The sequence below is a fragment of the Coregonus lavaretus genome (assembly GCF_964263955.1).
Source record: "Coregonus lavaretus genome assembly, chromosome: 10".
Classification (NCBI taxonomy): domain Eukaryota; kingdom Metazoa; phylum Chordata; class Actinopteri; order Salmoniformes; family Salmonidae; genus Coregonus; species Coregonus lavaretus.
Window position 1 is genome coordinate 41,490,446 of NC_139997.1, and position 27,424 is coordinate 41,517,869.

Below are 27,424 nucleotides of genomic sequence, written 5' to 3' on the forward strand. Positions count from 1 at the left end.
GATCAATGGAAACAGGATGCACCTAAGCTCAATTTCGAGTCTCATAGCAAAGGGTCTGAATACTTATGTAAATACATTTTGAAAACATTTCTAAAAACCTGTTTTCGCTTTGTTATTATGGGGTATTTTGTGTAGATTGATGAGGAAAAAATGTAATTTAATCTATTTTGGAATAAGGCTGTAACGTAACAAAATGTGGAAAAAGTCAAGGGGTCTGAATACTTTCCGAATGCACTGTACAATAAACAAATTATTCTGACAATTTATCAAGTTATTATTATAAAAAAGGGTTTTGTTGGCAGTTTGTCATAAAATGATTTTTTCAGTACAATACCAGTTTTACCTCATGTTAGAATCTAGTGATTCTAAGAGAAAATTGCCCTTTTCCTCTTGATTAGCGATGACTTGAGTAAATTTAACTAGGTATTTTTTGAGCAACCGAGTACTGTTATTTGATGAGATTGTGCTCACTCGGACTGTGTCCATATGAAAAACAATACTATTTTTATTTTTCACCCAAAATTCCATTAGGGAAGGATAGCATCTTGAGTGAACTAGTTGTGAACTTTGTAGCGAGGAATGTATCAAGAATGTCCTGTTGAGCTATGAGCCTATTTCAGAACCAAGCACTAACTTTAGTCGCCTTGGTTTGGTCAATTGGATACCCAGGAAAACAATGTCATACATTTTTGTAGATCACTGAATAAAATAATTCCAGGATTAACAGTGGATATTGTGTTTTGTTCCATGTAGCCTATGAAAATAAACATATAATCGAAACAGGCAAAGAATAAAGGAGATATGCTACACCTACATCTAAGCTCTAACCAAGAAAAGTAGGACAGCTGTTAAAGGGATAGTTCACCCAAATAAAAAATTAACACGTTGGTTTCCTTACCCTGTAAACAGTTTATGGACAACGTATGTCAGCAGTCCATGCATTGGTTCTATTTCCCTTGCATGGTTTTAGCATTTGTAGCACAAATCCCATTCAAGTCATGGGACCGATATTAGCATTTTCCGCACATCATGTCCAAATCATCTGAAAGTATCTCAAATTGATTGTGAAGCTCAACAAAGTAAATTATTGATAATTTGAACATGATGCGCGAAAAATGCTAATATTGGTCCCAAGACTTGAATGGGATTTGTGCCACAGATGCATTTGGAAACATTGCCAGGGAAACTAAACCGAAGCATGGATTGCTGTCATACCTTGTTCATAGACTGCTTACAGCTCGTGTCAAACTCATTCCATGGAGGGCCGAGTGTCTGCGGGTTTTCGCTCCACCCTTGTATTTGATTGATGAATTAAGGTCACTAACTAGTAAGGAACTCCCCTCACCTGGTTGTCTAGGTCTTAATTGAAAGAAAAAACCATACACACACAGACACTCGGCCCTTCGTGGAATGAGTTTGACACCCCTGGCTTAGAGGCTAAGGAAACCGAAGTGTTATTTTGTAATTTGTGTGAACTATCCCTTTAAATTATGAACAGTTGGGGACTATACTTTTCTGAAATGCCTTTATCATGGTCATTTGTATATGATGAACCACATGCCATTCAACTTTAGTCCAGACGAGGAAGCTATTGTATTTTTAAAAAACACACTTGATTTGTTTTCCTAAATGGTCATGTAATTTATAGTTTTCCAAACTTTTGTTTAATTGTTAATGAGTCTACATAATATTTTCTATCAGAAATTAGCCTACTCAATTGGATAACAAATTGACAACGTTTGGAAGGATGGCTGACTTTTGACATGATTACATTTATTAAATTACGGACAATAGCCTGTATCAGTAGCCTACAGTAGGGACCTATAACCTATAAATGCTTCTACCAACATTTTTTTGCACACAATCATTCTATGCAGGGCTCTCCAACCCTATTCATGGAGAGCTACCATACCGTAGGTTTTCACTCCAACCCTAATCTAGCCCACCTGATTCTAATAATTAGCTGGTTGATAAACTGAATCAGGTTCATTACAACTGTGGTTGGAGCGAAAACCTACATGAGGGTAGCTCTCCAGGAACAGGGTTGGAGAGCCCTGTTCTATAGTACGCTAAATGCACAGGTTAGTACCACACTGTATCCCAATCAGTCCATGATCCCTTTCTTCTTTCGCTGGGCTGAGGCTTGGTCCCTATATGTCCTCAAACCAGCCAGGAGGGGTCACTGCGAACCGGCTGACGGTAACTCTTGCGTTAATAGACTGGACTTCTCGACTGCCCTTTACCGACACTTTACAATAAAACTGGTGAAAAGCTACTGACAATCTCGCTAAACCCTTTATCGGACTGTTCCCCGACTATAAACCTGCATATCACTGAGTGGTGAGTAACCTACTATTCCCCTGATAAAATACATAAATAGACCCGGGTGTGTACATCTTTACTCTCGATAAAACTGTTTGTCATCTGAAGCCACCGGTGTGATAATGAGGGCAAAGTAGCTTAAAGGGAGCGCATTATGACCAAGCTGTGACTAGTCGCCACAATAACCTCTCCACAGCATTGGCTACACGAGTAGACAGCGACAATGTATCAAGTAAGTTAGGAATATGTTTCAGGTGTAACCGAACTGGTTACATTGATTTACGTTAATTTGTTTATTTCCCACTGTGGATATTTCTAGGGCAAGTGACTCGCATACGCTATCGTCGTGCAGACATTATAGGCTACTATGATATTACCGGTTTGTATTTAGATGGTCTACTCTACACAGTGTTTGCATGTATGTGCTTCTCAATGCAGTGCCATGAGGCACGAAACGCATCGGGAGGATCAGTAGCTTAGTTGATGTTTACATATTTTTGCTTTACTAATCTCATATGTAAACTCAGCAAAAAAAGAAACGTCCTCTCACTATCAACTGCGTTTATTTTCAGCAAACTTGTGTAAATATTTGTATGAACATAACAAGATTCAACAACTGAGACAAACTGAACAAGTTCCACAGACATGACTAACAGAAATTGAATAATGTGTCCCTGAAGGGGGGTCAAAAGTAACAGTCTTTATCTGGTGTGGCCACCAGCTGCATTAAGTACTGCAGTGCATCTCCTCCTGATGGACTGCACCAGATTTGCCAGTTCTTGCTGTGAGATGTTTTCCCACTCTTCCACCAAGGCACCTGCAAGTTCCCAGACATTTCTGGGGGGAATGGTCCGAGCCCTCACCCTCCGATCCAACAGGTCCCAGACATGCTCAATGGGATTGAGATCCGGGCTCTTCGCTGGCCATGGCAGAACACGGACATTCCTGTTTTGCAGGAAATCACACACAGAACGAGCAGTATGGCTGGTGGCATTGTCATGCTGGAGGGTCATGTCAGGATGAGCCTGCAGGAAGGGTACCACATGAGGGAGGAGGATGTCTTCCCTATAACGCACAGCGTTGGATTGCCTGCAATGACAACAAGCTCAGTCCAATGATGCTGTGACACACTGCAACAGACCATGACGGACCCTCCACTTCCAAATCGATCTCGCTACCGAGTACAGGCCTCGGTGTAACGCTCATTCCTTCGACGATAAACGCGAATCCGACCATCACCCCTGGTGAGACAAAACCGCGACTCGTCAGTGAAGAGCACTTTTTGACAGTACTGTCTGGTCCAGCGACGGTGGGTTTGTGCCCATAGGCGACGTTGTTGCCGGTGATGTCTGGTGAGGACCTGCCTTACAACAGGCCTACAAGCCCTCAGTCCAGCCTCTCTCAGCCTATTGCGGACAGTCTGAGCACTGATGGAGGGATTGTGCGTTCCTGATGTAACTCGGGCAGTTGTTGTTGCCATCCTGTACCTGTCCCGCAGATGTGATGTTCGGATGTACCGATCCTGTGCAGGTGTTGTTACACGTGGTCTGCCACTGCGAGGACGATCAGCTGTCCGTCCTGTCTCCCTGTAGCGCTGTCTTAGGCGTCACAGACGGCATTGCAATTTATTGGCCACATCTGCAGGCTTCATGCCTCCTTGCAGCATGCCTAAGGCACGTTCACGCAGATGAGCAGGGACCCTGGGCATCTTTCTTTTGGTGTTTTTCAGAGTCAGTAGAAAGGCCTCTTTAGTGTTCTAAGTTTTCATAACTGTGACCTTAATTGCCTACCGTCTGTAAGCGGTTAGTGTCTTAACGACCGTTCCACAGGTGCATGTTAATTAATTGTTTATGGTTAATTGAACAAGCATGGGGAAACAGTGTTTTAACCCTTAACAATGAAGATCTGTGAAGTTATTTGGAATTTTATGAATTATCTTTGAAAGACAGGGTCCTGAAAAAGGGACGTTTCTTTTTTTGCTGAGTGTATATACTGTATTCTATTCTACTGTATTTTAGTCTATGCCACGGCGACATTGCTCATCCTGATGTTTATATATTCCTTAATTCCATTCTTTTACTTTTAGATGGTGTGTGTATTGTTGTGAATTGTTAGATATACTGCACTGTTGGAGCTAGAAACACAAGCATTTCGCTACACCCGAAATAAATCAAATCAAATTTTATTTGCAACATGCGCCGAATACAACAGGTGTAGACCTTACAGTGAAATGCTTACTTACAAGCCCTTAACCAACAATGCAGTTGTAAAATAAATAAGTGTTAAGTAAAACATTTAAATAAAAAATTATTAAAGAGCAGCAGTAAAATAAAACAACAGTAGGGAGGCTATATACAGAGGGTACCGGTACAGAGTCAATGTGCGGGGTCACAGGTTAATTGAGGTAATATGTACATGTGGGTAGAGTTAAAGTGATTATGCATAGATAATAAACAGAGTAGCAGCAGCGTAAAAGAGGGGGTGGGGGGGAACAATGCAAATAGTCCGGGTAGCCATGATTAGCTGTTCAGGAGTCTTATGGCTTGGGGGTAGAAGCTGTTGAGAAGCCTTTTGGGCATTGACTTGGCGCTCCGGTACTGCTTGCCGTGCGGTAGCTGAGAGAACAGTCTATAACTAGGGTGGCTGGAGTATTTGACAATTTCTAGGGCCTTCCTCTGACACCTCCGACAATAACATCTGCTAAACATGTGTATGTGACAAATACATTTTGATTTGATGTGTAACAGTAGGGCGTGGGTGGGCTGGAGTGAGGTGGTCAGGAAGTGAATGGCTCTTGAATCGGCAACCTGATTGGAAGATGATGATGATCCATACACGGATGTATAAGTTGTTATGCTGTGATAGCCAACACACATTCTTTGGCTCCTCAGGACTGGGACTATACTGGTGTAAAGGGGGTATACTTCAGAAACACAGTGAACTCCTACTGGTCCCTTTTCTTCGAACACATTCGTTTTCTATGAAGGGGCCACAGAGACACACTGTCTTTGCATTATTAAGTGCCATATCCTTCCCACTGACAACCTGCAGAAAGTATTATTTGTGTCACATCAATGGAACCTTACAAAAGACATCAGCATACCAACTTCTTTAGGAAACCCCATAATAAACTGCTTTAGAAAATTGTCCCCTTAAAATCACTTGTAAGTGCAGTGGTTTTGAAAAGTTTCACAGAGAGAAGAAGCAAGATTGTTATTTAATGAAAGGCAGCCTCTAACATTTTACATTTTAGTCATTTAGCAGACGCTCTTATCCAGAGCAACTTACAGTTAGTGAGTGCATACATTTTTTCATACTAACACGTGATACCCTCACTACAACAACAGTGTCTGGTTGCTTCTACCTAGCCCTTGGTGATTTAAGTTAATTAACACATTGAAATGCATTGCTTTGTAAAGCTGACTCACACCCTTATGTTCTGGATAAACATGCATGACATAAATGGTATTTCACAGGTTTCTTGTGTGTTCAAGCTATCACTCTGTATCTGCTGTAGTATGGAGAATGCTACTTTAATATATTCCAGCATAAGACACTATCTTTAAGGGTTAAATGAGCCTGGACATTCCCAGGTAACAAACACTCTCTGTGATGAGTCATTGTATTTAGCCATGGGCATGACACATGATCTGTAATGATATCTCATTGCCATTGTACTGGATGATTGTTGGATTATGGCCTGGCCAAAGACTTACTTTATTGTATCCTCTCTCCTCAGGGCCCCTCTGTTGATGACATTCCAAACTGTCACTCAGATGCTTCCATGACCAGGGTTGAAAGCCTGAACTGAAACTTCACTTGTATATGTAACCCCCCCTGGTTTAAACCTACACAAACCAACCTTGAGGGGGTTGCTATTTGGAGCCAAATATGTTCCATCTGATCAAGAAAGACAAGGACAAGGATGAGAGGAAGAAGGACAAAAAGGACAAAAAGGAGAGGATGTCCCAGGCAGAGTTGAATAGCCTGGAGGAAATGAGCCAGAGGCGGGGCTTCTTCAACCTCCATCGAGGAGGCTCGAAGAGGGACAACAAAGGCAAGCTGGAGATCTCCAGCCCCATCCCTATCAAGGTGGCCAGCAATACAGAGCTCAGCCTTACTGATCTAGATGCTGATCGCTTCAGCAACCATGGCAGCATGGTCCTGGATTTGGGCCAGATGAGTGCCGCCAGCTCCAGTGATGACATCAAGGGGGAGTGGGGACAGGATCCCCATCACTCCTCTGTTAAGGAGCGAGCGGCCAAGTTCGGCGGCCTGGCCAAGCAGAACTCCCAGGTGGGCCAGGTCATGAAGCGCTTCTCCTCCCAGAAGAACAAAGAGGAGAGTGCCTCAGAGGCCTTCACACCAAGCTCAACGCAACCATCTCCCCAGATAGAGAACAAGGTGTTTGACCACCACAGACATGGCTCCCATCTGCATCTCCAGGGCCACGGCAGGGCTGGTAAGAGGGTTCATATCCCAGAGGTGGTGGAGAAGACCTTCCCAGCAGACCTGCGGCTGCCTGGCGTCTTGGCACCGCCCATGCCTGAGCCCAGGGAACTGGAGCTGCAGCGCCGCAACACAGGAGACTTTGGCTTCTCCTTGCGCCGCACAACCATGTTGGACCAGCGGCCTGATGGGGGGGTCTACCGCCGCATGGTTCACTTCGCTGAGCCTGGAGCCGGGACCAAGGACCTGGCACTGGGTCTGGTGCCTGGAGACAGGTTGGTGGAGATCAATGGGCACAACGTGGAGAATAAGAACCGGGACGAGATTGTGGAGAAGATCCGTCAGTCTGGGGACTCTGTGAGGCTGAAGGTTCAGCCCATCGTGGAGCTGAGTGAGCTGAGCCGCTGCTGGCTGAGGAACCGCAGGGAGGCCTACAATGTAAGTACCTAATTTAGCGTGATTGTTCAAAATTATCAACAATGTTATAGCAGTCCATTTGAAGAACCAGCCTGACTGAGCTGCTGTTTCTCCGAGATTCATGTTGCAGAGATACTGCCACTAATAGATTCTACATATCAGTGGAGTCTTTGGTGATGAGAATTTGTGAAGGTTCTGTTGGGAAAGGCTGATTCCTTCCTAATGATTGTGGGTATTTAATTATCTTACAGGTTGACCGCTGCACTGCACATTTTATAATCTAAACACGTTATTTTTCATAAATCTACCACACTCTATCACTAACGTGCCTCTGAACTGAACTGAGTGTGACAAGTAGAGTTGACTCTCTTTCTGTGGGGAGAACAAGTATTTGATACACTGCCGATTTTGCAGGTTTTCCTACTTACAAAGCATGTAGAGGTCTGTAATTGTTATCATAGGTACACTTCAACTGTGAGAGACAGAATCTAAAACAAAAATCCAGAAAATCACATTGTATGATTTTTAAGTAATTGCATTTTATTGCATGACATAAGTATTTGATCACCTACCAACCAGTAAGAATTCCGGCTCTCACAGACCTGTTAGTTTTTTTTTAAGAAGCCCTCCTGTTCTCCACTCATTACCTGTATTAACTGCACCTGTTTGAACTCGTTACCTGTATAAAAGACACCTGTCCACACACTCAATCAAACAGACTCCAACCTCTCCACAATGGCCAAGACCAGAGAGCTATGTAAGGACATCAGGGATAAAATTGTAGACCTGCACAAGGCTGGGATGGGCTACAGGACAATAGGCAAGCAGCTTGGTGAGAAGGCAACAACTGTTGGCGCAATTATTAGAAAATGGAAGAAGTTCAAGATGACGATCAATCACCCTCGGTCTGGGGCTCCATGCAAGATCTCACCTCGTGGGGCATCAATGATCATGAAGAAGGTGAGGGATCAGCCCAGAACTACACGGCAGGACCTGGTCAATGACCTGAAGAGAGCTGGGACCACAGTCTCAAAGAAAACCATTAGTAACACACTACGCCGTCATGGATTAAAATCCTGCAGCGCACGCAAGGTCCCCTTGCTCAAGCCAGCGCATGTCCAGGCCCGTATGAAGTTTGCCAATGACCATCTGGATGATCCAGAGGAGGAATGGGAGAAGGTCATGTGGTCTGATGAGACAAAAATAGAGCTTTTTGGTCTAAACTCCACTCGCCGTGTTTGGAGGAAGAAGAAGGATGAGTACAACCCCAAGAACACCATCCCAAACGTGAAGCATGGAGGTGGAAACATCATTCTTTGGGGATGCTTTTCTGCAAAGGGGACAGGACGACTGCACCGTATTGAGGGGAGGATGGATGGGGCCATGTATCGCAAGATCTTGGCCAACAACCTCCTTCCCTCAGTAAGAGCATTGAAGATGGGTCGTGGCTGGGTCTTCCAGCATGACAACGACCCAAAACACACAGCCAGGGCAACTAAGGAGTGGCTCCGTAAGAAGCATCTCAAGGTCCTGGAGTGGCCTAGCCAGTCTCCAGACCTGAACCCAATAGAAAATCTTTGGAGGGAGCTGAAAGTCCGTATTACCCAGCGACTGCCCCGAAACCTGAAGGATCTGGAGAAGGTCTGTTTGGAGGAGTGGGCCAAAATCCCTACTGCAGTGTGTGCAAACCTGGTCAAGACCTACATGAAACGTATGATGTCTGTAATTGCAAACAAAGGTTTCTGTACCAAATATTAAGTTCTGCTTTTCTGATGTATCAAATACTTATGTCATGCAATAAAATGCAAATTAATTACTTAAAAATCATACAATGTGATTTTCTGGATTTTTGTTTTAGATTCCGTCTCACAGTTGAAGTGTACCTATGATAAAAATGACAGACCTCTACATGCTTCGTAAGCAGGAAACACTGCCGATTTTGCAGGTTATCAAATACTTGTTCTTCCCACTGTATACCAAGTTGATGACTAAATACTGCTTTTTTCAGGGGCACATTACGAAAACTAGCCTAATGTTTACTTTCCTTCCACTCTGTCTCACGTGGGAATCTGAAGCATGGCTGTACAGACCCATACTGAACCTTCTGTCACTCTGCATCAGAGAGATGAGTGTGTTTTCTCATGTTTGGCATTCTTCAGCAGGGATGCCTTCCTCTGTTATGTAACCACTTAACTACATGGTTACACAGTCTTGTCACAGAGAGGGTGACACGTTCTTTTCTAAATGCCTGGTGTGAGGAGCTGCCTCCTGTTGAGAGGCTGTACAGTGTACAGTGTGTGTGGTATGTAATTCCATACCCCCCCTCCTCCTCCCCCTTTGACACCAAACAAAGGCGAGTTGGAGAGTAGGACAATAGCACAAAGACTACAAAAATGAAATGACAAGCGAAGGTCCAGTTTGACGTTGTCTGTAAAATCTCAAGTTGCACTGCAGTAGTTAAAAGAGAAGCATATTGTTATGGTTCTCATAATTATTTTATGGACTTTTGGTCATTACTTTATGCTCTGTTTTATAGTGAGTTAGTGTGGCAATTGGAAGTATGGATACAAGCTCGGTCCTGAACCTCCCACTTCTAACCTTTCAACCCCATACACACTCCCATGTTCCTGTGTAGCAGGTCTTTCTACTGTTATCGCTCTGGTAGGACTCGTCTGTCACTCCTGCTCACCTCCAACACTTACTGACAAGATTCTGCAGCAAAATATCAATATTCTCTTTTCATTCCTCCTTATTTGGGCCTATTCTAAAAGAAAGCAGTGGCTATTGCATGCCCATTTGTTCTGTAGAGATATAGGGACATCACAAGTAAGGACCTTGGAGATTCTTGCTGCTTTGCTCCATAAACAAACACAGCGGTAGCAGCAGGGGAGGGTGTCCAAGCCTTTGCCATTCCCTAGACTGAGCAGAAGTCTGTATTCTGGTTCACTGCTGCTAGGGTGATTCTGAGGTTCTACCCATATGTGTACCCAGATCTCACAACCCCCCCCAACGCCCCTCTGTCTCTCTACGTGTAGGCCATCTATCTGATGCTGTCTGGTCGAAATGAGTATGACATTGTTGCCGCCGCCCGTAGCATTGAAGGCAAGGGAATCCAGCGACTACAATGCTTTTAGTTTTTGAAATATTTAGGACTAACCTATTCCTTGCCACCCACTGAAACTAACTGCAGCTCTTTGTTAAGTGTTGCAGTCATTTCAGTCGCTGTAGTAGCTGACGTGTATAGTCGTTAGTAAAGATTGAAAAAATATGTGCTCATATTGCCAGTGTGAGCAGGTCACCTCTAGTTAAAGCTAGAATCTGTAGTTGCTACATCCATTTTTGAACTTATAAATTAAGAATCAATGGCTATATATATATAATTAAAGAGTTACTTATAAATGCCTCATGAGCTTAGTTCAACTGTCATACCCCATCAGAACCCAAAATATAAGCTTGTTTTACTCCAATGTTTGTAAACAATGTAAATGTAAACACTGTATAGCCTCAAAACATGGTTAAAACTATAATTGTGATTACCATGGATGGTCAGTCCTTGCATCCATAGCTCTGTCTATGATTTTGAGTGGTTACATTTCTCCCATCCCTCAGCTTTTTACCAAAACAGAGGTGCGGTGCCCGCTTTGTTATTGTTTCAATTAAGGACTCTAGCTTTAAATGGATGGGGGTGGGTGGGAATGTTGTACTTTGACACTGTACTGCACATAAACAAGCAGTGTGAACGATGAAGGGGTTGTGTTTCCTGTTACTCTCCCATAGCCACCACCAGTTTCAGGCTTGATAGGCAGGATGCACACACCTGGCAACCAGATGCTCAGAGGCTTACCCATAAAGGAACTGTGAACATTACGATATACTCATCACATGTGCTGTCTCACCACAGTCTTGCTTTTTTTTTTGACCCATTCTATTATTTTATGTCAACCAAATAAATTATGATTTTATAAAAATCTAACCTGATGTGAACATAACTAGAGTGGTTTCATGCCAAAGCCCACAGAACTACCAACGATTCGTTTTCATTGTCCATTTCTCCTATGTGTTTATTTACCCTGAGGTATCCTCTTTTGATATAGTGGTAGAAAATTCTGGGATTTCAGTCTGCCGTTCATTCTATCCCATTCTGTTTTTCCTGTGGGGAGGAAATGTCAAGTATTTCCTGAAGTCTGGTGTGTGCGGGTGTCAAGGAGAGGTACCTTGAGTTCTCTTCCTTTTCTGCCACTACTCTGACTGGGTAATTTCTTCTTTATTGAGCCATCCCTGACCTGCAGGGAACTTGGCAAGAAAGAGACAGCCAGACTAATTTCTCTACTCAGATCTGTGAAGATATGTATATGTCTGTTTTAACCTCTGACAGTGGAGTTGTTAACTGGATTGAGTTCAGCTGGTTGCCTTTCAGGTTTCACCACTTCATTCAATTCAGAGAGGTGTCCTCTGGGAGGGAGAGCTCTACTTTGACTGTTTCATTAAAACCATGTGTCTCCATTCTAAACCTCTGTTAGCTCCTCCATAGACTTTGGTCTGAACCATCACATCAGAGCACCTCCGTTAGGATCTGTAACTCTGCATCATATTGGCATTTTGCAAAAGGATGTTGAAATGTAAAAGTGTTTGACACCTGGAGTGTGGATTTTCCTTTGTCACAGGAACAGGACTGTCAGAAACTGTTTTGTTGGATGCTCCATGAAACAGTTGTGTATACTTCACATGGTGCAGTCTTAATGAGTGTTCAAACTGCCCATCCCACCACACACCTGAGCAACCAGAGACCTTTAGGAGCCTATTGATGCCTGGGATTAATTGGTCTATGGTGTGTACCCAGCGAAGGGACCCCCCTCTCCTCTTTTAGTAGTATTCCTGTCCCTGGAACTGTGTCCCAGATATCACTGATCATGACCAAACCGTAAGAAATGATAGCATGAGAGTGTGACCTAGAACCAACCAGCAGCTCTGTTAATAGGTTATAATAAGATCTAGATCAAGTCAATGCTGCAGTTTGTAGAACTCTATTTTGTTGATTTATGGGGTGGCTATTTGTGCAAGAATGATCAGGCTTTAATTGCCCTCAATCAATGAAAACATGATTATCCATTGGCATGGAAACCGTTCCATTTCAGAAAATTGTATTCACGAATGAATGCGTCTGTTTTTAGTCTTTGATGTAATAAAGACTTAGCAAAAAAACTTTACAACAGACTCTCTGGTACGCTTATTATTTTAGTGTTTTACGTTGTTCCAAATGGTCAAAAATTATTGTAATCTAACAGCACTTATTTGGTACAGATAATATGCACGCAGCGCTTGCTCCTTACCTTTTTTTTTTCTTGATCTCCAGTATTTTCCACAATTAGTCACATTTATTCCTCACATCTGACTTACAATTTTAACTCCTGAGCAACCAGTAAATATTATCCTGTTTCGAGGTTATTTGTCACTTCCTCTGAACACCGTAACACGTGACAGCAAAATGGATGCAGAGTTTTTTTATAACCAATTTATTGATGTGACTATGATATGCTATAGGTCAGGCCCTATTGGTCACGTGCATGCCATGCATACATGTGTCACGTAAAGAGCGCAAGGGTTGAGAGAATAGGGAATGTTTTTTTTCCTAAACAAATGTAGGGATTTCGATAACTTTTTTCAGAAATGGCTGTAATTATGTAGATGTTCTGTGGTGGTCGATGAAGCAGGGAGGAGAGCGAGAGAGACAACGGGTGCTAGTCAGTCACTCGCTGTCTTTTTCTTAACACAGTGCATCAAGTCTGAGCCAGGCCCGGCACAATCAACTCAATTGCGGTCGGACTCCCTCTAGTCATTTGTGTGTCTTAATTATTTCATTTCGCTTAAAGCATCAGACAAGCTTGATTTGATTAAAACACATATGGAAAAATACCATTTTAAAATGTTGATGACTCGATTGGTCCAATGAACAGACTACTCTTGGTCGACCAATATTTTTTTTTTTGTTGGGGACAGCCCTACTAGCTAGTGGCTACCCCATGTATTTCCACATTATACACCTGCATTGATCTTCAGACAATAAAACCTGATATTGGCTCACTCACTATCAACTGGTGACATTGTATCAGTTGAGGCTCCTCAGAGGAGGAACGGGAGGACCATCCTCCTCAGTGAATTTCATAATCTAAATGGTGAAACATTGTTATCCTTTTTAGATAAAATCATACTAGATATATTCACATCACCAAATAGTTGATTTTAAAACACACTGTTTTGAAATGAAGGTCTACAGTAGCCTCAGCAGCACTCTGTAGGGTAGCGCCATGGTGTAGCCGGAGGACAGCTAACTTCTGTCCTTCTCTGGGTAGATTGACTTCAATACAAAACCTAGGAGGCTCATGGTTCTCACCCCTTCCATAGACTTACACAGTAATTATGACAACTTCTGGAGGACGTCCTCCAACCTATCAGAGCTCTTGCAGCATGAAATTTATATACAGTGCATTCGGAAAGTATTCAGACCCTTGACTTTTTACACATTTTGTTACGTTACAGCCTTATTCTAAAATGGATTAAATAGTATTTTTTCCTCATCAATCTACAAACAATACCCTATAATGACAAAGCAAAAATGGGTTTTACATTTTTGCAAATGTATTAAAAATAGAAAAAACTGAAATATCACATTCACATAAGTATTCAGACCCTTTTACTCAGTACTTTGTTGAAGCACCTTTGGCAGCGATTACAGCCTCAAGTCTTACTGGGTATGACGCTACAAGCTTGGCACACCTGTATTTGGGGAGTTTCTCCCATTCTTCTCTGCAGATCCTCTCAAGCTCTGTCAGGTTGGATGGGGAGCGCCGCTACACAACTATTTTCAGGTCTCTCCAGAGATGTTCGATCGGGTTCAAGTCTGGGCTCTGGCTGAGCCACTCAAGGACATTCAGAGACTTGTCCCAAAGCCACTCTGCTTTGTCTTGGCTGTGTGCTTAGGGTCTTTGTCCTGTTGGAAGGTGAACCTTCGCCCCAGTCTGAGGTCCTGAGCACTCTGGAGCAGGTTTTCATCAAGGATCTCTCTGTACTTTGCTCCGTTCATCTTTCCCTCGATCCTGACTAGTCTCCCAGTCCCTGCTGCTGAAAAACATCCCCACAACATGATGCTGCCACCACCATGCTTCACCGTAGGGATGGTGCCAGGTTTCCTCCAGATGTGACGCTTGGCATTCAGGCCAAAGAGTTCAATCTTAGTTTCATCAGACTAGAGAATCTTGTTTCTCATGGTCTGTGAGTCCGTTAGGTGCCTTTTGGCAAACTCCAAGCGGGCTGTCATGTGCCTTTTTTACTAAGGAGTGGCTTCCGTCTGGCCACTTTACCATAAAAGCCTGACTGGTAGAGTGCTGCAGAGATGGTTGTCCTTCTGGAAGCTTCTCGCATCTCCACAGAGGATCTCTGGAGCTCTGTCACCATTGAGTTCTTGGTCACCTCCCTGACCAAGGCCCTTCTCCCCCGATTGCTCAGTTTGGCCGGGCGGCCAGCTCTAGGAAGAGTCTTGGTGGTTCCAAACTTCTTCCATTTAAGAATGATGGAGGCCACTGTGTTCTTGGGGACCTTCAATGCTGCAGAAATGTTTTGGTACCCTTCCCCAAATCTGTGCCTCGACACAATGCTGTCTCTGAGCTCTACGGACAATTCCTTCGACCTCAAGGCTTGGTTTTTGCTCTGACATGCACTGTCAACTGTGGGACCTTATATAGACAGGTGTGCCTTTCTAAATCATGTCCAATCAATTAAATTTCCACAGGTGGACTCCAAGTTGTAGAAACATCTCATGGATGATCAATTGAAACAGGATGCACCTGAGCTCAATTTCGAGTCTCATAGCAAGGGGTCTGAATACTTATGTAAATAAGGTATTTCTGTTTTTTATTTGTAATAAATGTGCAGAAATATCTAAACACGTTTGGGGTATTGTGTGTAGATTTGATGAGAAACAATTAATTTAATCAATTTTAGAATAACTCTAACGTAACAAAATGTGGAAAAGGCATTGTGTTGTCAAGTTTGAAATTGTTATAAATCCAAGAATAAGCGAGAACATTGTAAAACTGCATACAATTAACAGAAGAGGTTGTAGGAACATTCTGACAAAGTTTGAACCCTCTGACAGCATCAGATCATGTAAAAGTGTTATCCACCCATGAAAATGTAAGTCGCTTTGGATAAAAGCGTCTGCTAAATGGCTTATTATTATTATATTTATTATATTATATATTATATTATAAAATTGCTTTCGAACATCAGAGGGATACACAATCATGCAATCCACTGGGATTTTCTAACAAATATTGACAGGAAAAAAAATTGCCACGGAGAGAGTGAGAGAAAAATCTGATTACTAGCTACCTAGTTGATAGCCCTCAAACTGATTTTGCATTCCAGGTGACTACCTCATGAAGCTGGTTGAGAGAATGCCAAGAGTGTGCAAAGCTGTCATCAAGGCAAAGGGTGGCAATTTGAAGAATCTCAAATATAAAATATATTTTGATTTGTTTTAACACTTTTTTGGTTACTACATGATTCCATATGCGTTATTTCATTGTTTTGATGTCTTCACTATTATTCTACAATGTAGAAAATAGTAAAAATAAAGAAAAACCCTTGAATGAGGAGGTGTCCAAACTTTTGACTGGTTGTGTGTGTGTGTGTATTACTGTAATAATATAATAATAATAATATGCCATTTAGCAGACGCTTTTATCCAAAGCGACTTACAGTCATACGTGCATACATTTTTTTGTGTATGGGTGGTCCCGGGGTTCGAACCCACTACCTTGGCATTACAAGCGCCGTGCTCTACCAGCTGAGCTACAGAGGACCACGGGCTACAGAGGACCATTACTGTACATAATACGAGCAAATGGATCATGGTGTTTTTATGTGACTGCTATGAAAGTGAACTGTTTGCGTGTGATCAGGGGTGTATTCATTCCACCGATTCTGTTAAAACAATTCTTAAACGGAAGCTAACGTAACGGGGATAAACATACCTGAATTTGTCCAATAGAAACTCTCATTTGCAACTGTTGGACTAATGATTACACCATTGATCAGCTAGATGCAGGTAAGAGTGTTCAAGGTCGTATTGAATGTGTCACTGTCACCTTGATTACTGAAAATTATCTTGTCCTGTGCACGTATGTTGTGAACTTTCATTCATAGGCTAAGTTGTAGCAACCTCATGAAGGGTACAGGGAAAATTTGAGTATCATGTAGTAGCCTAAATCTATCGATTATTACATTGAGCTGGGTAAATGGAATATGAATGACAGTCCTCCAATATGCTGTAATAGAAATAAGGCCATGCTCATTCAAAAAATTATCATCCTCCCTCATCATAAACGGCACCGACCGCCACTGCATTGTCTGCTTGTGACATGAAAGCCCATATGTAGCTTCACATACTGTTTGTGTCTTGAGGGCTCAACAAGTGAGCCTGTTTTGTGAAAAGCCGGTATGAAAAGTCCGTGTACGCGTTTCTTTTTATTTGGATCCCCATTAGCTTTTGCAGAAGCAGCAGCTACTCTTCCTGGGGTCCACAAAAAACACAAAACATGAGAAGTAACTAAACACTGAGACAAGAACAGTCACACACATTTAAAATACAATGATATACAAACAGTACAACAAAACAATACAAACAATACAACTAAAATGTGTGTATTGAGAGTGTGTGTGTGCGCCCCCTCACAGCCCCTGCTGTTCCATAAGATGTTAATGTTTTTTAAAGGTAATTTTTGCTGTTTGCTTGAGTAATTAGAGATGGGAGTTCTATGTGATCATGGCTCTGTATAATACTGTGCGTTGCCGTGAATTAGTTTTGAACTTTGGGACTGAGGAGTCCCCTGGTGGCATGTCTTGTAGGGTATGTATGGGTGTCTGAGCTGAATGTGTGCATAATCGAATAACAATCTGGAATTTTTATCACAGTAATATCTCTCATAAAATCTAGAAGACATTCAGTTAATCTCTCGTCAACCCTCAACCAGGAAAGACTGGTATGCATGTTGTTAGTTCTGTGCAGTTAAGGGCAAGGTGTGCTGGTCTGTTTTTAGCCAGCTGCAGCTTTGCTAGGTCTTTCTTTGCTGCACTTGACCATATTACCGGACAGTAATCAAGATGGGACTAGACCAGAGCCTGAACAACTAGTACAGTTGAATTTTGTGTCAAACGGTTTTTAAAACAGACATACCCCTCCCCATCATCCCAACCACTTTGTCAATATGACTTGACCATGATATCTGACCAACCAATGTTACTCCTAGGAGGTAAGCTTAATCAACTTGCTCAATGGTCACACCCTTTATGCACAACTCCAGTTGAGGTTTAGGTCTTAGAACATTTTGATCCATATACAGTGCTTTTAGTTTTAGATGTATTTAAGACCAGTTTATTATTAATCACCCATTCTGATACTGACCAAATACAAATAGCATTGTATTTGGTCAAACACAATTCTCTCCATCAGCTAACTAAGAACAGGCAACAAACTGATTGGGTGGTTGTTAGAGCCAGCAAAGTGTGCTTTACTATTTTTAGGTAGTGGAATGACTTTAACTTCCTTCCACGCCTGTTGACACATACACTCCTTTAGGCTTTGGTTAAAGATAAAGCAAATAGGGGTGGCAATACAGTCTACTACCATTCTCAATAGTTTCCCATCAAGGTTGTCTATACCTGGTGGCTTATCTTTATTGATGGATAACAATAGTTTTTCCACCTCTCACACTAACTTGACCAAATTCAAAACCGAAATCATTCTTTCATTAGTAGATATTTTATAAAATAAATATGATGGTTCACTGTTCAATGTTGTCATTTCACTTCTGACTTTTTCCACTTTACTAATGAAATAGTCATTGAAATGATTGCCAATATCAAAAGGGTTTGTTATAAATGACCCATCAACTTCAATGAACGATTGAGATGAATTTGATTTTCTGCCCATGATATCATTTAAGGCATTATGTTTTATGTAATTTCTTTGTTTGGTCAAGTTTAGTCACAACATTTCTCAGTTTACAGTATGTCAACCAATCAGCTGAGAAGGTTGATTTGTGTGCCACCTCTTTTGCATAATTTCTTTTGAACCAAACAATTTCAATTCATCAATCCAGGGGGCTCTAACAGTTCTATAACAGTAATTTCCTAACAGGTGCATGCTTGTCAACAATTGGCATGAATAATTTTATAAATACTTCCAGTGCTGTATCTGGATTCACTTCCTCATACACATCAAACCAACATACATACATACATACATACATTTTTTTTTTTTACATCCAATCACATTTTATTTGTCACATGCGCCGAATACAACAGGTGTAGACCTTACCGTGAAATGCTTACTTACAAGCCCTTAACCAACAATGCAATTTTAAGAAAATTGAGTTAAGAAAATATTTACTAAATAAACTAAAGTAAAAAACAAAAAAATCACTATAAAATCACAATAATGAGGCTATATACATGGGGTACCGGTACCGAGTCAATGATCAGGGGTACAGGTTAGTCAAGGTAATTTGTACATGGATGTAGGTGTAAAGTGACAATGCATAGATAATAAACAGCGAGTAGCAGTAGTGTAAAAACTACTTTCATTTTTAATTATATTTTTTTATTGTCACAAACACCGGATAGGTGCAGTAAAATGTGTTGTTTTACAGGGTCAGCCATAGTAGTATGGTTCCCCTGGAGCAAATTAGGGTTAAGTGCCTTGCTCAAGGGTACATCGACACATTTTCAACCAAAGTGTCCTGTGTGTGTGTGTGTGTGTGTGTGTGTGTGTGCCTCACCACCGTTGGATGGTTTGCATTTAGGTTGTATACCAAACCATCCCTCATAGGCTGGAAGCTGTTAGCAGATAGTACACATTTTCCTCCAACACAGTTGTCACTGACAAGGCTTCACCTCTGGGGTTTAATATACTGGGATGTTAACGCCCACTAATGTCCAGTGCTCACAGCCTGTTGTGTAACACAACCAGTTTCTGAATGGCCTCCTCAATGAATGTTTGGACCAAATTAGATTATGTAATGGATCATCAGGGCCTGGGACCAGCTGCTGCCCTTTCTGTTTTCCTCTCTTCCCCAGAGCTGCCAGTGTGTTTCCTGGCCTGTTTTGGGAGCTGTGTGTCCCTAGCTGGGTCCCTAGCTGTGGCTGTTGGGCCTACGCTGCCCTCAGGTCACCAGGGTTCTGACTGGGACCTGCCTGTCATACAGGGACTGAGCCGGTGTGCATGTGCTGGGCTGGGTGCTGTGTCCAGACGGCAGGCCCCTCATCTCTACATGGTGAGCAGGAAACTACTATAGCCCTGTTTACAGGCCTGCCATACTTCACTGCACTGCACTGTGGCCACTGGCAGTCCTCTTGTAAGCTCTCTGTGTGAAGATGATGGGTCAGGAGGTGCTCCCTCCATAGACTCTGGAAGCTTCTGCTTCTCAAATAGATAACATTGTACATTGTTCACTTGGGAACAGTTGAAATCTATTCATTACTGTCACTGATTTAAATCCACTGTAGGTACCAGGATTAATTGACCAGCTCTCTATGAACATAGCAGTTATGCCCTTTTGTGTTGATGTAAGAGTAAAAAGCAATGTGAATTTGCTTTCTTTTCTTCAGTGGCTGGATCAGTTGTTTACATCAGACTACTGTAACGCTGCTCACACAGTCAACCCAAGCATCAAATGACAGTTGTGCGCTAGCTCTCCTGTGCAGCCTTCTAGATTTTAAATGGAAGGAGACGGTGGTGGAAGAGCTGGAACAATGCTCTTGATCTAAGGTCTTACTGTGTGTAAGCATACATGCTAATGACTAGGTGAGGTGTGGAAGGATTACATAGTCAGTCAGCGGTAGGAGCTGCACAGTGACCTGACTGGTTTCAATTGTGGTGTTGAAACATGAAACTTTCATTGAATAGTCAAAAAGGAGCACGTAAACATATCATTGACTGTATGAAAATAAGAAACGTTAATGTTAATACTGTATGATTGCTAAAGAACAGTGTGTCAGTTTTTCATGTGATTGAATGGGCTGACTGGGCCAAAGTGCATTGAACTGCTGAAGATACTATTATGGCTACAGCTGTTTGACATGAGTTTTCCTCTTAACAATGGCAATGGGCTTTATGAAAATCCTGAGAATAAAGGTGGATTTAGCATTTTATCTTTTGCCAGCTTGATGGTATCGAAGTGCATGCATGCATGCACTGACATGAATGTACTGTGAGTCAAACACTAAATCCCTACCTTAGCAGGTAACGTGTGGACAAAGACAACATCCAGTATAATTTGTAGTTTCCACACAGTGGAAAATAGCTTCTGTTTGTTATTGTCTTTATTACAAGTTTGTTAGCATACCAGTAGCTTAATTTGACCATCTTGGCAGATGTCTAAATGAATTAAGACAACATAGCTGTCAGTTACTGTCTGATTAGTTGTGATGGTGAGCTACCTGATCCTTACTCAGTAGTACCAGTCTGTGCTCCCTATCAGTACTGTGTATCAGTGTGTCCTCCCCTTAGTTTGTTCACTGTTGCTACCCTTTCTAAACTGTTCAAAGTACAAACACAATAGAAATACTGACTTGCTGGAACAACACATACAATTATAATGAATTTGACACTAATTTTGGATTCTGGACGTTCTTGGCTCCTTAAGGAGTATTGTCTTATGAGAGGACGTTTTTATGTGTTTTATTGTTTTATGGGATTATGAGAATGCTAAGTAATTTTGGAATGGAAGCGCCAACCATCTCTGACAAGATGAGGCCTGTCCCCTGTCAATACCACTAAGACCCACATGCTTCTCAGACTGACATTCCTCTCTCACTCTGTGGCACACCAAGACACACCTGGTGATAATGTGTGTGCATGTGTAAATGCGTTGGACTCCGGACAATTCCAATAGTGTGTGTGTGTACTGAACAAAAATATAAAACATGTAAAGTGTTGGTCCCATGTTTCATGAGCTGAAATAAAAAATCCCAGAAATGTTCCATGTGCACAAAAAGCTTATTCCTCTCAAATTCTGTGCACAAATTTGTTTACATCACTGTTAGTGAGCATTTCTCCATTGCCAAGATAATCCATCCACCTGACAGGTGTGGCATATCACAAAGCTGATTAAACAGCATGATCATTACACAGGTGCATCTTGTACTGGGGACAATAGAAGGCTACTAAAATGTGCAGTTATATCACACAATGCCACAGATGTCTCAAGTTTTGAGGGAGCGTGCAACTGGCATGCTGTCTGCAGGAATGTCCACCAGAGCAGTTGCTAGAGAATTGAATGTTCATTTCTCAACCATAAGCCGCCTCCAACAGTTTTTGAGAATTTGGTAGTACAGCCAACCGGCCTCCCAACCGCAGACCACTTGTATGGCGTCGTGTGGGCAAGTGGTTTGCTGATGTCAACGTTGTGAACAGAGTGCCCCATGGTGAGGTTATGGTATGGGCAGGCATAAGCTATGGAGAACGAACACAATTTGGATTTTATCAATGTCAATTTGAATGCACAGAGATACCGTGACGAGTTCCTGAGGCCCATTGTCGTGCCATTCATCCACCGCCATCACCTCATGTTTCAGCATGATAATGCACAGCCCCATGCCACAAGGATCTGTACACAATTCCTGGAAGCTAAAAATGTCCCAGTTCTTCCATGGCCTGCTCTGGACCAACGTGTACGACAGCGTGTTCCAGTTCCCGCCAATATACAGCAACTTCGCACAGCCATTGAAGAGGAGTGGGATAACATTCCACAGGCTACAATCAACAGCCTGATCAACTCTATGCGAAGGAGATGTGTCGCGCTGCATGAGGCAGATGGTGGTCACACTAGATACTGACTGGTTTTCTGATCCACACCCATACCTTTTTTTTAAGGTATCTGTGACTAACAGATGCATATCTGTATTCCCAGTCATGTGAAATCCATAGATTAGGGCCTAATGAATGTATTTAAATTGACTGATTTCCTCATATGAACTGTAACTCAGTAAAATATTTTAAATTGTATGGAGTGTATCAAACATTAGTCACACCTTCCAAATATTGAGTTGCACACCCCCAACCCTTTTTCCCTCAGAACAGCCTCAATTCGTCAGGACATGGACTCTGCCATGTGTCGAAAGCATTCCACAGGGATGCTGGCCCATGTTGACTCCAATGCTTCCCACAGTTGTGTCCAGTTGGCTGGATGTCCTTTGGGTGGTGGACCATTCTTGATACACACAGGAAACTGTTGAGCATGAAAAACCCAGCAGCATTGCTGTTCTTGACACAAACCGGTGCGCCTGGCACCTACTACCATACCTCGTTCAAAGGCACTTAAATCGTTTGTCTTGCCCATTCGCCCTCTAAATGGCACACATACAGAATCCATGTCTCAAGGCTGAAAAATCCTTCTTTAACCTGTCTCCTCCCCTTCATCTACACTGAGTCAAAGTGGATTTAACAAGCTATGATCCCTTATTGACGTCACTTGTTAAATCCACATTGAATCAGTTCAATGACATATCCCATCCCAGGGAGGCGATGCTAGGCTATCACAGTAAGCACTCAGCATTAGTACAGACGCTGGGATTAGATGGGCGGGGCTCCACGGCTAATAATAGAGCTGTCAGGTTTACTGGAGGGGCGGGACTACAGTGACCACAGTGACCACTTCCTCCTCTCTTCCACTCCTCCAGGTTCTTCCTCATTGTTAAGAGGCGATTAACACGAGTGTTCTTATTATAGGACAGAGGCTGTAGCCTGAGGTCATGACCCCTACCACTGTAGCCAGTCAAGCGCCATATTGCCCTCTCACATAGGCCAGCCAGTTTAAATCAGGAAGGGAATGATTTATTTGCAGTTTCATATCTCTCAGGCAAACATTCATGAACAAAGCTGTGTGTGGTTGTCTGCTGAGGAATTTCATTGACATAGTCTTCCTCTTTCTGCTGTGTTTGGACATCAGTCCTTAAACAGACACACCCTCAGTTTTTCAGCTTTCTGATAGCGGCTGCCATTGCTCTTAATCGTCACTGTGTTTTATGTCTGGAATGGTCTAAAGCTATTGTTGTTGCCCTGAAACCCTCTTATCTGTGGAGAGAGTGAAATGTGGTGTTGTAATTGATTTTATCACCCAGTCCCACCCCTAGTGTAGTCCACCTTGGGATGAATCTGTTCTATTTCCCTGTGTGTGGGTCTCTCTGTTCCCCTCTCCCTCCCTCCTCTCCATGGTCTCCATCACACCCATCTATTCAGACCAGTGAATGAATCCATGCTGCACGTGCATGCGTTAGTGTGTGAGAGTTTTGAGAGTTGGTGTGCGTGTGGACTGAGAAGATGTCTGTGATGGGTGTCGTGCAGTGTCCTGAGTGGCAGGCTGAAGGGGACACAATGGAGTCCCTAGTGGCAGTGAGGGCAGCATGGTGTACCTCTTGTATCCTCGCATGTCTCTGAGACCATAGCCTGTTGGCGGTGACCTCCTTGTCTCCAACACTGTCCCGTCTGTCTCTGTGACACTCCTCTCAGGCTCTCCCGGTCTGTCATCTTCCATTGACCTGCTGTCTGTCTGCTTCCATTTCCCTTCTGCTTCCACGCACACTTTGCTCTCCCGAATGATGATGAGGCAGTTTTAACGTGTTGAAGTGTCTTTTCACCTCCTGGTAAATGACTATTGTCTCCAGCTGAATACAAGAACACTTTGCCATGTTATAATCTAACGGTCCTGTAGTAAAGGCTGATTTACATCTCGTTAAATGAGCTTGATAATCACTTCCTCGTAAGTCATTTGTCAGCCTTGCGTGTGTTCACACCTCTTTCTAACAGAGCGGGATCAGGTTGTTTGTAGGCTACTCCCCATCTGCATAATGTTAACTCTTGGCCTGCTTTCTATGAGTGTTGTAATCAGGTCTGTATTTACTGTGACTGTATAGTCTGGGTCATTGTCATGACAGAATCTCATCTCATAAATCCCATGGGTCCTGCTTCAGTTTCAACATGTATAGACCGTCAGCCACACGCTGTCACGCTCTTGCTCAGACACACACACACACACACACACACACACACACACTGTGGGGAAGGATCAGCAGGCTAGGCTGTGTTACAGCAGACAGATTGGATTCCACCAGCTTGATCTAGCACGTCTGCACTGCCTGCAGTTCCATGTTGTCCTCCTGCAGCCACTCCCCCTGCCCACCACACCCAATCAGAAGCTGAACGCTCTACTCTCCTTCCAGGCCAGGCGTAGACCACGTGTTATGTGTCACCGGTTTTCTCACAGGGCATTTTATTCTGCAGTAATATTTTTTTCCCAGCCACAGGCTAAATTCGTACTGTTATCAATATGGGACAGTAGATTAACTGATACCTTCCTAGAATTTAAGAAGCGGACCTAAATGTTTTGGTGCTTATAGCTCCCTCTTGTGGTTTTAGAAGCAAAGTGAAACTCAGTGAATGAAAAGTAAAGTACGATGTCCCTCTAGTGGTGGTCTGTGAACTCTACTGATCAAGGCTTTTCTGATGCCTTTATATGCTGAATACATAATTTGTCCAAATTTATGATTCTAAATCAAGATGAGCTCTTCATTGGCTCAGTCATTGGCATGACTGATGCTTGCAGTTGTGTTTATTACATTTACATTTTAGTCATTTAGCAGACGCTCTTAACCAGAGCGACTTACAGGAGCAATTAGGGTTAAGTGCCTTGCTCAAGGGCACATTAACGTCATTTAGCAGACGCTCTTAGCCAGAGCGACTCACAAATTGGTGCGTTCACCCTATAGCCAGTGGGATAACCACTTTACAATTTGGGGGGGGGGGGGGTTAGAAGGAATACTTTATCCTATCCCAGGTATTCCTTAAAGAGGTGGGGTTTCAAATGTCTCCGGAAGGTGGTGAGTGACTCCGCTGTCCTGGCGTCGTGAGGGAGCTTGTTCCACCATTGGGGTGCCAGAGCAGCGAACAGTTTTGACTGGGCTGAGCGGGAGCTGTGCTTCCGCAGAGGAAGGGGAGCCAGCAGGCCAGAGGTGGATGAACGCAATGTCCTCGTTTGGGTGTAGGGACTGATCAGAGCCTGAAGGTACAGAGGTGCCGTTCCCCTCACTGCTCCATAGGCAAGCACCATGGTCTTGTAGCGGATGCGAGCTTCAACTGGAAGCCAGTGGAGTGTGCGGAGGAGGGGGGTGACGTGAGAGAACTTGGGAAGGTTGAACACCAGACGGGCTGCGGCATTCTGGATGAGTTGTAGGGGTTTAATGGCACAGGCAGGGAGCCCAGCCAACAGCGAGTTGCAGTAGTCCAGACGGGAGATGACAAGTGCCTGGACCAGGACCTGCGCCGCTTCCTGTGTAAGGCAGGGTCGCACTCTCCGAATGTTGTAGAGCATGAACCTGCAGGAGCGGGTCACCGCCTTGATGTTGGCGGAGAACGACAGGGTGTTGTCCAGGGTCACGCCTAGGCTCTTCGCACTCTGGGAGGAGGACACAGCGGAGTTGTCAACCGTGATGGCGAGATCATGGAACGGGCAGTCCTTCCCCGGGAGGAAGAGCAGCTCCGTCTTGCCAGGGTTCAGCTTGAGGTGGTGATCCGTCATCCATACTGATATGTCTGCCAGACATGCAGAGATGCGATTCGCCACCTGGTTATCAGAAGGGGGAAAGGAGAAGATTAGTTGTGTATCGTCAGCGTAGCAATGATAGGAGAGACCATGTGAGGATATGACAGAGCCAAGTGACTTGGTGTATAGGGAGAAAAGGAGAGGGCCCAGAACCGATCCCTGGGGGACACCAGTGGTGAGAGCACGTGGTGCGGAGACAGCTTCCCGCCACGCCACTTGGTAGGAGCGACCGGTCAGGTAGGACGCAATCCAGGAGTGAGCCGCGCCGGAGATGCCCATCTCGGAGAGGGTGGAGAGGAGGATCTGATGGTTCACAGTATCAAAGGCAGCAGACAGGTCTAGAAGGACAAGAGCAGAGGAGAGAGAGTTAGCTTTAGCAGTGCGGAGAGTCTCCGTGACACAGAGAAGAGCAGTCTCAGTTGAATGACCAGTCCTGAAACCTGATTGGTTTGGATCAAGAAGGTCATTCTGAGAGAGATAGCAAGAGAGTTGGCTAAAGACGGCACGCTCAATAGTTTTGGAAAGAAAAGAAAGAAGGGATACTGGTCTGTAGTTGTTGACATCAGTGGGGTCGAGTGTTGGTTTTTTGAGGAGGGGAGCAACTCTCGCTCTCTTGAAGACGGAAGGGACATGGCCAGCGGTCAAGGATGAGTTGATCAGCGAGGTGAGGTAGGGGAGAAGGTCACCGGAGATGGTCTGGAGAAGGGAGGAGGGGATGGGGTCAAGCGGGCAGGTTGTTGGGCGGCCTGCAGTCACAAGTCGCAGGATTTTATCTGGAGAGAGAGGGGAGAAAGAAGTCAAAGCATAGGGTAGGGCAGTGTGAGCAGGACCAGCAGTGTTAATAGCCTTAATGCTGTGGTCCTGTGTTGTTTTGACACCTCATGAATGTAGTTCTCAGTCTTTATCCTACTTCTTCTGTGCATGGCCCTAAAGGACCAAGAGATTTGACTTCAGCGTTTCCCCTAGGATTTCTTTCAGCAGTGATGGTATAGTTAGCGTTGGGGGGGGGGGGCGGCGGCATAGTAATGGACGCAACCAATGGCGCGGTCTATGGCCTAACATTTTAAAGGCCCTCTTGGCCACAGAGACCAAATTGTGCAGTTTTGAAGCAAATTTCCTGCAATTCTAAACATTTTGCAGTGACTTATGCCATGTTCTTATGCTATCGGAGTGACTGAAACATAACAAAATCAATGGGGGACCCATGCCATTACATTTTAGGAAAACTAGTTTTTATTTTGGTGGTTGTTAGTTCTGAAAGATGATCTTAATGGAGATATGCATTCATAATATTTTCTACATACTTTTTCTGGTTTAAGTCTTTTAAGTTTACACTGAAAACGTTTTACCATCCTGAAAATTACTTTCTAAAATCATATTTTTTTGGAGTGGCGGCAAAGATTTAGCAACGGCGGCCCGTTGTTGCTAAATGAATATAGTGGAAACACTGGACTTGCCCATGGTAATTGGCATGGTAGTATCATGGTGCTTGTTGTGTGCTGCTATTTATAGCCCCCTCTGTATCCCAGAAGCTGTCCCCTTTCCGTCTGTCTCCCTCCCCAGCGTTCCAGACAGAGCCC

General features: G+C 43.5%; 1 pseudogene across 1 annotated transcript in view; it reads left to right on the forward strand.

Annotated features, from left to right (window-relative positions):
- Positions 1-6,213: 6,213 nt before the first annotated feature.
- The window catches only part of LOC311135696 (unconventional myosin-XVIIIa-like), a 112,643-nt pseudogene continuing 91,432 nt past the window's right edge, over positions 6,214-27,424 (forward strand). Inside the window, exon 1 of the transcript in view lies at positions 6,214-7,209. The product of the transcript in view is annotated as an unconventional myosin-XVIIIa-like (transcript). The remainder of the gene's footprint in view (positions 7,210-27,424) is intronic.